Source organism: Cavia porcellus, unplaced genomic scaffold (genome assembly GCF_034190915.1).
Source record: "Cavia porcellus strain 051 isolate PalLab524CR breed Dunkin Hartley unplaced genomic scaffold, mCavPor4.1 scaffold_22, whole genome shotgun sequence".
Classification (NCBI taxonomy): Eukaryota; Metazoa; Chordata; class Mammalia; order Rodentia; family Caviidae; genus Cavia; species Cavia porcellus.
Window position 1 is genome coordinate 31,469,934 of NW_026947505.1, and position 10,819 is coordinate 31,480,752.

A 10,819-nucleotide genomic window follows, 5' to 3' on the forward strand; every position below is an offset into this window, starting at 1 on the left:
AGTTGGGGCAGAAGTGATGGCATTCAGCACTAATTTACCAACTTGTGAGGATCCAGAACTTGATATGTGTCTTTATACTGTCACACGGTAGGTACTTAGTCTGTAGAACACTGTAGAATGCTGGCCTAAACTGCTTCACTACCAACTTCATTATGCAAAACAAGTATGCTTGAAAAATGTAAATATAAAAATTCAATACATCATTAAAAACATAATAACTAGTTGGCAACTTACTACTAAATGAGTATTAATTTGGATAAGCAATGAGGTACCTGCCACAATTACAGCATTAGTACTTAGTACTATAGCACTTATATTCTGCTTCAAGAGAACAAAGCATTGCTACAGGTCAGTTTTTACTAGATCATGTGGTTGTAGTTGCATTTACCATTTAAAAATAGTTTTACTTAATTCTGACACAAATATCTTCAACTCGTTTGTGAGTGTCACAAAACTGATTGCAGAACTTTTTATTGCAAAGCAAAATAGTCTCACCCTGTTTTAATGAAATTTTACATGCTTTTTTGGTGACATTCTAGGGAAAAAAAAATGCTCTACTGGAAATGAACTTTTGTTATCTTGTTTGTCCTGGTCCCCACCACCTTATAAGAGGGGAACAGATTTCCACTAATTTGGCAAGGAAAATATATTCCATACTTTTCAAATATGAAGTAAACTTTGCAGTGATACGACTGGTCTCTGTTAACAAACAATGACTGTGTCCTCTGGGCCTAGAACATAATAGGCACAAAGTAAATACTGCATACATGAGTAAAAGAACAAACAAAAGTTTTTAGACAATGATGACAACCACAAAAACTATAAATGAAATTAAAACTAGAAAAAAGCTATTAAAATCAGTAAACTTCTTTATAATTATTATTATTTTTTTTTTGGTCTTTTTCGTTTTTATCGGTACCGGGGATCGAACTCACGACTGCCTGCTTGCAAGGCAGGCGCTTATGCCACTGAGCTGAATCCCCAGCCCCACTTCGTTATAATTAAAACTTCCTTGTAATTAAAAAGTTTGCCCTACAAAAGACACACACAAAAAAAGGACTTCTGGGAGAGTGATGGCAGAGTGATGAGCGGCAGAGAAAAAGCCTCTCTGAGATGTGGTGTCCAAGCAGTGGGATATAACAAGGAGGAAGGTGGCTCTCTAGGACCCAGGAAGGATCTCAAGCAAGAACGGAAGCCCATGAGGAGAGCAAAGCGTCAGACTTCAATGAAGAAGAAGGGGATGGCAGACAGTACTTTTTCCCTGAGCCCAGACTCACTGCATGGGAGGGGTAACTCAAAGCAGCAGATGCACAGAGACTACTAGTGACCCCAGAGGCCTCCATGGAGAGAAACACTAGTGAAATGGAGGGGTGGACACAGCAGACTGTTGTGGCTGGTGAATTCAGATGTTCCCCAAGAATGGGTGATTGGCTAGTGGCCATCTTATGGACGGGCCAACTGAACTCAGAACTCAGAACAGCTGTGGGCCAGCTTTATCTAATGGCTCCTGGTTGCAGGGTCAGGCTGCTGAGTTCAAGTCCACTGAAGGTCAGGGAACTGAGTTCAGAACAGCAGGAAATTGAGTTCAAGCAGAAAAGAGGCACATGGACTGTTGCAAGCTGAAGAAGTCTGCCTTACAACCAGAAACTAGCCTGAACTTCAGCAGAACTAAACATGCAGGCTTGCTGGGATTATCTACCAACCTGCCATAAAACTATGGCTGGCTTGCGGGGATTAATCACCTTGGGTCTGTGTTTTATCTGCCCATGTTGTCTACCAGTAACAGCAGAGACATGCCTTGAAGTGGACATTTTTTTCTTATTTTCTTCTTCCTTTTTTTGAGGGGGGATGGTTTTGTTTTGTTTTAGCTGGAATGTCTGTTCTTGTTTTTATCTGAGTGTGAGCCACATTTCTAATTTTGCTGTTGTTCTGTTTTTGTCTTTATTTCTTCCTTCTCTCTTTCCCTCCTGTCATCTTTACTCGTGTCTCAGAGTTTGGGTGATTTTCCTTTGTCCTCCAGCCTTGCCTCTAAGCTCTTCCTCTTCTGTTTCTTTATTTTCCCCCATCCTCTTAAAATTTTCTTCCCTGAGGGTAAGATTGCTTTATTGCATGCTTATGAATTGTATTTGATATTCCGATTTCCTTTAGGTTTTGTTATATAAACATAAATCAATCTCATATGATTAAAGGTGGCAAGTTAATAGCTACCAAAACCCCAGTTAGCTGTTTTCTAAGCTGTATTTGATGCTATTGTTATTGCTGATTGTACCACTTTAGCCAATGTGACATAATTGTTCTAATCAGTTGTTCCTCCTGATATACCAAGACTGAGATTGCCTGTGGGTCATAAAAAAATAATATAGGCCAATACCAAAGAACCAGGGCTTAGGTCAAGTATGCGGTAATTTATCATCATCAATGTGTCGAAGAGATAGGATCTTGCAACAGACTTAAAACCCAAAAGTCAGCTAAACTTCTGAGAAGTAGTCATTTCATGAGGGTTCTAAATATTAGCAGTGAAGCTGCATCCCATAAGCAATTTATAAGCATCAAGCCAGGAATTAAACTAAAAAAAATAAAATAGAAAATGAGAAGACACTTGAATGGATGCAGCTGCAGATTTCCACCTCACGAAAGGCAAACTCAGTGAGCTACGAGGTGGAACAATTCAGAAGTGAAACATCTGGACTCTCTGAAGTGTTAAAAGTATTTTCGTAAGATGGGAAACAGAAGAAATGCATACATTCTTAGATACATATAGATTATCAAAGCTGAATCAAGAAGGTATAAAAATTCTAAATAAATCATAAGGCAATGAAATTGAAGATGTAATAAAAAAATTACCAACAAAGAAAAACCTAGGCCCTAATGTATTTGCTGGGGAATTCTACAAGAAATTTAGAGAGGACCTAATGCCACTACTTCCCAAACTCTTTAATGAAATTGAAAGGGAAGCAATATTCCCAAGTTCATTCCTGGAAGCAAGCGTTACTGTGGTAGATTAACTAATGGTCAATTTTTGTAATACCAGCATGGTGTTAGGTGTGGATGGTCCATCTGGGAACTGTTGCCAACAATATAAAGAGCAGAACTGGAGGGGAAGATGTTGTGCTGTTGTTTCTCCTGGAGAAACCTATCATGATGGTTTTCCTGATGTAAACTCAGCCTTCTCATCTAGGTTGAGCTTGGGTCCTGTCACTGAAAGATGGCTGCAGTTATTGTTGGGGGAGCTCTGATTCTTAACTTGAGTGTTACTTCCTGGCTCCAGAGCAGATCTCTCAGCCTGTTGGCACAGATCCTTCATCTCGCAGGCAGATTTTCTTGCCCTTACCACTGACCTTTGGGCTTTCCTAATACAGACACTTGATACAGACTTGCATGAGATGTTATGTAGGCTCTAGGTCTTAAGCTAGATTCATGGAGCATGTTGCTATGTGCTCTAAGTATTTAGCTGGACTTGTATAGGACATTGCCACGGGATCCAGGCCTTTAGCTAGATATTTTGGGTCTCTAGTGTGTGGACAGATCCTTTGCATTCTTTTGCATTTGACTCTTTGGGTGAATAATATAAAATAATCCTATAAATTATGTGTCCCATATTAAATCTATTCCCCTATAAATCCTAACTATAACAATTACTATAATACCAAAACAAGAGAAGGACCCACCCAAAACAGAGAACTACATCCTAATTTCCCTCATGGACATAGAAACAAAATAGATTTAGTTCAGCGTCATAAGCGCCTGCCTTGCAAGCAGGCAGTCGTGAGTTCGATCCCTGGTACCGATAAAAATGAAAAAGACAAAAAAAAAATTCCTCAATAAGATTCTGGCCAACAGAAAGTAACAAATCAAGATTATATATCATGGCAAAGTAGGATTCATCCCAGGAATTCAGGGAGGATACAACATGTGCAAAGCAATAAATGTAATACACCATGTTAAAGGGGCAAGGACAAAAATCATATGGCATCTCAATAGATGCAGAAAAAGTATCTAACAAAGTTCAGTGCCCATTCATGATAAAATAAAACCCTTGCAGAAAATTGGAATAGATCATTGTTGTCTTAATCAAATAAATAATTCATATGTATTTAGGAATCAAATAAATAGCCATCTATGAAAAACCAACAGTCAACATAACATACTAAACAGATAGAATCAGAAAACTTTCAGTCTAAAATTAGGGAACAAGCTAAGGATGTCTACTGTCACCATTGTTATTCAATATAGTTCCAGAAACATTAGCTGGAGCAATTATATAAGGAAAACAAATAAAGGAAATAAGGATAGGAAATGAAGAAGATAAATTATCATTATCCAGGGATGACAGGATACTTTATATAGAAGACCCCTAACACCACCAAAAGACTTCCAGATTTAATAACCAAATTTAGTAGCATAGCATGGATACCAAGTCAACACTCAAAAATCTATAGCTTTCCTATACAGAAGTAACAAACTCACTGGGAGAGAAATTGGAGAAACAATTCACTGTACCTTTCACTATAGCTTCTGAGGAAAAAAAATACATACTTAGGAATCAATCTAATGAAGGAAGTAAAAGATAGTACTCTGAAAAAGGAGATCAAAAGGATATCATAAAATGGAAAGATATTCCTTGTTGTTGGGTAGGAACAACCAAAATAGTGAAAATGATTGTATTTCCAAAATTGTTATATGGACTTAGTGGAATCTTGAACAAAATTCCAACAGCATATCTCACAGAATTAGAGAAAAAAATCTTAAAATTAATTTGGAACCAGAAGAGACCTAGAATAGCAAAAGCAATTTTGGGCAACAAAGAAAGGCAATCTCTTTTCCAAATTATACTACAAAGCTACAGTGATAAAAACAGCATGATACTGGCCAACACAACACAACAAAACCTCCCCCAAAACCAAACCAAAACAAAACAAAACCCCATTTACAAAAATAAAAACAGACTTGAGAGTGAATGGAACAGACTAGAAGCTACAGGAACAGCTCCAGACACACTTAGCTGCCTTTGACAAAGGAGCCAAATACCTTCACTGGAAGAAAACCTTCACTGGAAGAACACTGGAAGAAAAATAACCTCTGTAATAAATGCTGCTGGAAAAACTGGCTTTCCACATGCAGAAGATTACAACTAGGCCATATCTTTCACCATGTACTAAACTAAAATAAAAGTGGATCAAAGCTCTAAATATTAAAACAGAAACACTAAATCTGCTGGAAGGTAGACTAGGTAGAACTCTTAAAGATATTGGTGTAGGCAAAGGCTTTAGGAATAAAATCTGACCACATGGGAACTATTACAAAGACTCAGCAGTAAGGATCTCATCTCATTAAAAGTCTTTACATAGCAAGAGAAACCACCAGCAGAGTGAAGAGACAGCCCACAGTGTAGGGAAAATTATTTTTTTCCAGCTGTTCCTCAAAGGACCACTATTTAGAATATTAAAACAATTTTTAAAAAAAATAGATCCCCTCCAAATTTAAAGACTCAATCCAAAAATGGGCATTTGAAATGAATAGACATTTCTCAGATGAAAAAGCAGAAACACAAATAAATATAGGAAAAAACAATTGAACATTACTGGTCATTTGAAAGATGAAAATTAAAACAATGCTGAGATTTCATCTCACTCAAAAGGTGTGGCTATTATCAAGAAACTGACCAATAACAAATGCAGGTGGGAGTGTGGGGTAATAGGAACCCTTCTGCACTGTTAGTGGGAATGTAGACTGGTATTACCACTGTGGAAATCAGTGTGGAGATTCCTAAAAGAACTGTAACTAGAGGTTGCATTAGACCTAGCTATTCTTTTTCTTACTATCCTCCTGAAGGAATTAAAAGCATCATACTATAGCAACATATATACACTCATATTTACAGCATCATAGTTTGCAATAGCCAAGTCTTGGAAACAACCCAAATAACCATCAACCAATGAGTGGGTGAAGAAGATGTGTTTTTTTTAATACAATGAAGTACCTACCACTCAGCTATAAAAAGGGATAAACTCTATACATTCTAGGTAAATGGATACAGCTTGAGACCATACTCACAAGTGATATAAATAGGACATACATGTGTAAATACCACATTGTTTATCTGGTGTGAGAAACTGAAAGTGTAAATAAGGACTAAAATATATAATAGATATTGTGAAATAGGAAGAAAATGCTCACTTGAGAAGTGCAACTTGGGAGGGGGTAGCGGGAAAAAGGAAGGGAAAAGAAGGAAAAATGGAAACCAAGTTCTTGTAGATAAGGAAGGAAAGAAGAGTTGAAGGGACAGGAGGGGAAGGGGAGAAAAAGACAAGCTATATCATGTAGAGGTACAAATTCCCTGTGTTGAATGTGCTTATCATGTATTCCTAAAATGTACAAAAAAATTTAACTAACTAAAAAAGACAAGATTTGTATTCTCTGAATTCACCAAAGTTTTGTTTGGAGTTAATTAATTTATGCAAAAATTACAATTGCAAGAACTGATATGGATAGCAGTTTAAGTAAAATATTAACTATCCTTAGTAACACGTTAAGTGTAAGTGCTTTTTCACATTAATTCACTGGAAATTAAACTATATCATCTGAATCAGTGTAACTCTGAAACTGCCTTTACTAATTTTAACTTGTTTTTCTTTTTATTGGTACCAGGGATTGAATTCCCGACTCCGTGCCTGCAAGGCAACCACTTATGCCACTGAGCTAAATCCCAGGCCTAATTTTAACTTAATATTACTGTCTTTGGCACTTTGGAATGTTGAAATAAGAAAGGATGCTGTGGAATTAAGATTTCTGTTTTCCTTTAGAAGCCCATCACAAGGATTAATAATCCAGTAAGTGCTAAATTCAGAGTACATGGATGTTCCAGACATATGCTTCCCTGAATCTAATTTCCATCACCATCTTTCTAGGTGGATATTATAATTCCCAAAAGCAAGAACAAGTTAAATAACTGTCCTCCAGGTAAGAAATACTGTCACAAGATTCACACCTGTATCTGTTTGACCTTGGAGTCTGACCTTCACCAAAGTTTTATATTGCTCTTATATCATGCAGTTTCCCTAAGAATAGGACTCCTGGAATCAATTTTTACTCTAAACTGGGAAGAGAAGATCAGCAGAGGGGGAAAAGCTATATTCCAGAGCTGGAAGTCTGGCTGAGGAAGCAAATTACAGGCACAGTGAAGCTTGCCTGGGAATTCCCAGACTGCTTTCATCATTTCTCAAGGGGACTGGAAGAAAACTGGACGCAGGCCACACAAGCCTTTTGAGGAAGCTTTCTGCTTTGCCCTGGACATTAAAGGAAAATAATTTCATCGGCAAAGGTGTACGGAACATTTACATATACCGTAAGAGTTCAGCCTTGATTTCAGGGCCTTCAATGAATCACAGATTAGAAACTTCCTCTTCAAGCCAAGATATTTCCTAGTTTTTCTTGGCTTTGGAAAATGCTGTATTGAATGAAAAACTTCAATTACAGCATTCTCCTAAATGTTAGCATGTTTTCCCCGCCCTCTAAGTCACTGCTTCAGATTGTATACGAGGAGTTTATTGAGTTCCACAAGGTCTCTAAGATGCTGTCCTTTTGCTAGAGGACAAAACAATTGGAGCTGCAAATGAGAATCCCCACACCCAAAAGTGGGCAGCTTTGGGGACATAGTCGTGCAGGACGTAAACTCAATTCCACCAGTGCCTAGTGAATTTATGCTTGAACGTCTTCATCTCTGAAAATGTATGAATAGCCTTACTTTACAGGCTTCAATAATGACTGTGACAATAGCATAATAAAAACCTTTTTAAAATTATAGATAGGAGGCTAGTTGAAAGGGTTTTTTGCCCACCTAGCCGGTGAAGCCTTAGAGGTGAACCAAGGAGCCCCTATCTCCCCCACCCCTAGGGATTTACCTGTGACTCCATCTTCCCCGCCCCCTAGGAGTTTACCTATGGTGCAAACAAAGACCAATGGGCTACCCGTGCATCCCTGATGCCCTCTTAGGTTCCACCTCAAACCGAGGCTACTTATATACCCCCCACGCCACGTGTCTGCCAGAGAGAAAGCTGGACTCCAGTGGTCCTGGTGTTTTGGTTTTTTCTCTCCACGTTCTCAGAATAAAGGCCTCTTTTGTTTTATACTTCTCATCTTTGGATATAATCTTATCACTAGTGAGAGCATTTCTCATACTAGGGGTCCCAAGTGTAAGCTTGACAACCAACTTTTCAGTGTGTCAAAGCGTAATCTTTCCCAGGAAGACATTTTGTGTTTGGTTGTCCTTTACAGCCAAGGATGCAGATGTCAATGATCAATAGCAGACCAACACTGACAGCTACCATAGAAAGTGTCCCCCCAAACTGTAAGCACAGTCCTCTTTCTGACTGTCCTGTGGCTCTCACAGTGTGTATTTTAATAAATTTCTTTCTGCACTTATTCTACTCTTGGTAAATTCTTGGACTGCCAGCATCACGGCCTTTCATGCATTGTCTTATACGACAATGATTAGATGACTTAATATGTGTATTACACTCAGAACATTCCCTGATAGCCAGGTGTGGTGGCACCTACCTGTTATCCCACCATTCTTGTAAGCTGAGTCAAACAGATCACAAATTTGATCCCAGTCAGGGCAACTTAGTGACTTAACAAGATCCTATCACAAAACAAAAATGAAATTAAAAAAAAAACAAAAAACACTGGCTGGCTAGGAGTACACATTCAGCAGTTGACAGTTACTATTGCCTAATTATGCTTTGGTGTATAATGTTGTAATCAAGAGCACTGAAACTTAAAAGAAGTTGAAAACCAGCTACTTTATGATCATTGGACTTTTTCAACTTTAAATTGTCTTTTTTCTGTTTATTTCATTGCTATCATTGTTACATTTTATTTTCACAACAAATGAGATGTAATTTATTCCCAGCCTGTCACTTTCACTGTTGTTTTGTTTGTTTGGTTGGTTGTTTGTTTGTTTCTGGTGAGGCTGGGAATTCACCCCAGGGCCTCGCATAGTAGGCAAGCTCACACCCTCTGAGCTGCAACCCTTCCACTTTTGACCTGGAAAACTGCCCTCCCCAGAGACAAGAGTGACCCCTGACACTTCCCAGGGAGAAACTTGGAAATTGCTTTTATTTCTCGCCTAAAGGATAGGAGAAGTGAGATTGAGAATGTTTAAAATGTTTTGTTCTCTTCTCTGCAAATAAGAGTATTTTAGTCAATTTGGGTGCTACCGCACTACATTTCCACAAACCGAATCACTTTTCACCAGGTTTCAACATTCTTTCCCCACTTGCTCCCTACGGTCAGTGAGGGGAGGGTCAGTACATAATATTTTTAAACAGGCAGATGCAGATTTATTAGTCAGAATTCAAAAAGCACACATTCAAGAAGTACTGAGAGCCCTCAAGAGAGATAAGTGTATGATTGCCTGGTACTGGAAACATTTACATGAATTTTTGGTTCTTGGACCAGCTAAGTATAATTTTTGTTAGGGATTCTTTTTTTTTTTTTTTTTTTTGTATTTTTACTGGTACCAGGGATCAAACTCATGACCACAGGCTTGCAAGGCAGGTGCTTATGCCGCTGAGCTATATCCCCAGCCCCCAGGGGTTCTTTGAAGAAGTTCTTTCCTCCTTTTGTTCCCTGTCCTCTTCTTCCTCTCCTTCCCTCCTTTTCTTCTTCTTCTTACTTCCTGTGTCCTTAGCTTTTTTCCTCTCTCATTTCTCCTTCCTCCTTGCCACCCTTCTTCTCTTCCTCCTTTCCTTTTAACAGACTCTGGTCGGATTCTGTGTCCTTTCTACTAACCGGCTTTCCTCTCTCCTTGGAGAACACAGTTCAAGAAGATTCTTGATAAGTTAGTTGAGCCAAATCATCGCTCATCCTTGATCAGTATCTTCCCTCCCCAGCCTGCTTTTAGCAAAAATCGTATTAATACAGTTTAGCCAGAGACCACTCATCTTTGATGCTTTGTCTTATTTTTCACTCCTGCCCCCTGCTCTGTTCTTTGGTTGGAATCCTCCACCGGAAGACCCCTTGCAGTGCTCCTGATACTGAGCACCACACTTTCTCTTTGGTGAGACTTACCTTGTTGTCTTCAGCAAGTGCCATGAAAGATTTGTTTTCTTTAATATTTTCCTTTCTTCTTCGTTGTCTCCTTCGAGACATAGACTGGTGAAGTCATAGACTGGTAAGCCCAGCATTTACCTCTGCAGAACAGGTTCCTCTAGCTGTGTGTTCTCCCCTTATGTCTTATGCAGGGATTGAGATCTGACTGGTTTGGACCCTGGACAACATGCCTGGGACACCAGGAAAGGACCTGGCCTTCAGCATGCTATCAGCTTTGCTGGTGTTGGACCTTGTACGGATTTGCCCCGCTGTCTCTTAAGTTCAATCCTGCATTCTACAAGATTTTTAAATGAAGTTTTAATATACACACTGGAAAGTTTTTTTACCTTGTTGTTGTTTTGTTTTGTTTTTTCCCCTAAGTAGGTAATACGCCATTAGGTGAAAGACAAATGGTGGTGGGATAATATCACAACATTCAAAAGCATTAGTAAGAGCAATGCAGAAATTCTGATAGATTTAAAAACTTGCAACATTTTAATCAGATATATTTTGCACGTGAATGAAGAATGTAACTTCAGAACTCTAATTCAGCTGTAACAATTACATTCCATAGACCTGCTTATGTTATAGTTATTCAGAAAAGAAAAAAAAAAAAGAGTCTGTGCATGAATGCTGCTAGGACCAAGGTTTATCTGGGTAAAATATAGGGGGAAATTATTTTTCTCTTGTAGTTTTTCTAAAAACTGCTCTAAATTAAAGGCTATAT

At 38.5% G+C, this 10,819-nt stretch overlaps 1 long non-coding RNA gene across 1 annotated transcript; it reads left to right on the plus strand.

Moving 5' to 3' along the window:
- Nucleotides 1-6,486: 6,486 nt before the first annotated feature.
- On the plus strand, nt 6,487-10,613 carry LOC134472199 (uncharacterized). The gene is made up of 4 exons (XR_010042071.1): nt 6,487-6,830; nt 6,909-6,960; nt 7,054-7,345; nt 10,245-10,613. It is a non-coding gene; the product is annotated as an uncharacterized LOC134472199 (long non-coding RNA).
- The last annotated feature ends 206 nt before the right edge of the window (nt 10,614-10,819 follow it).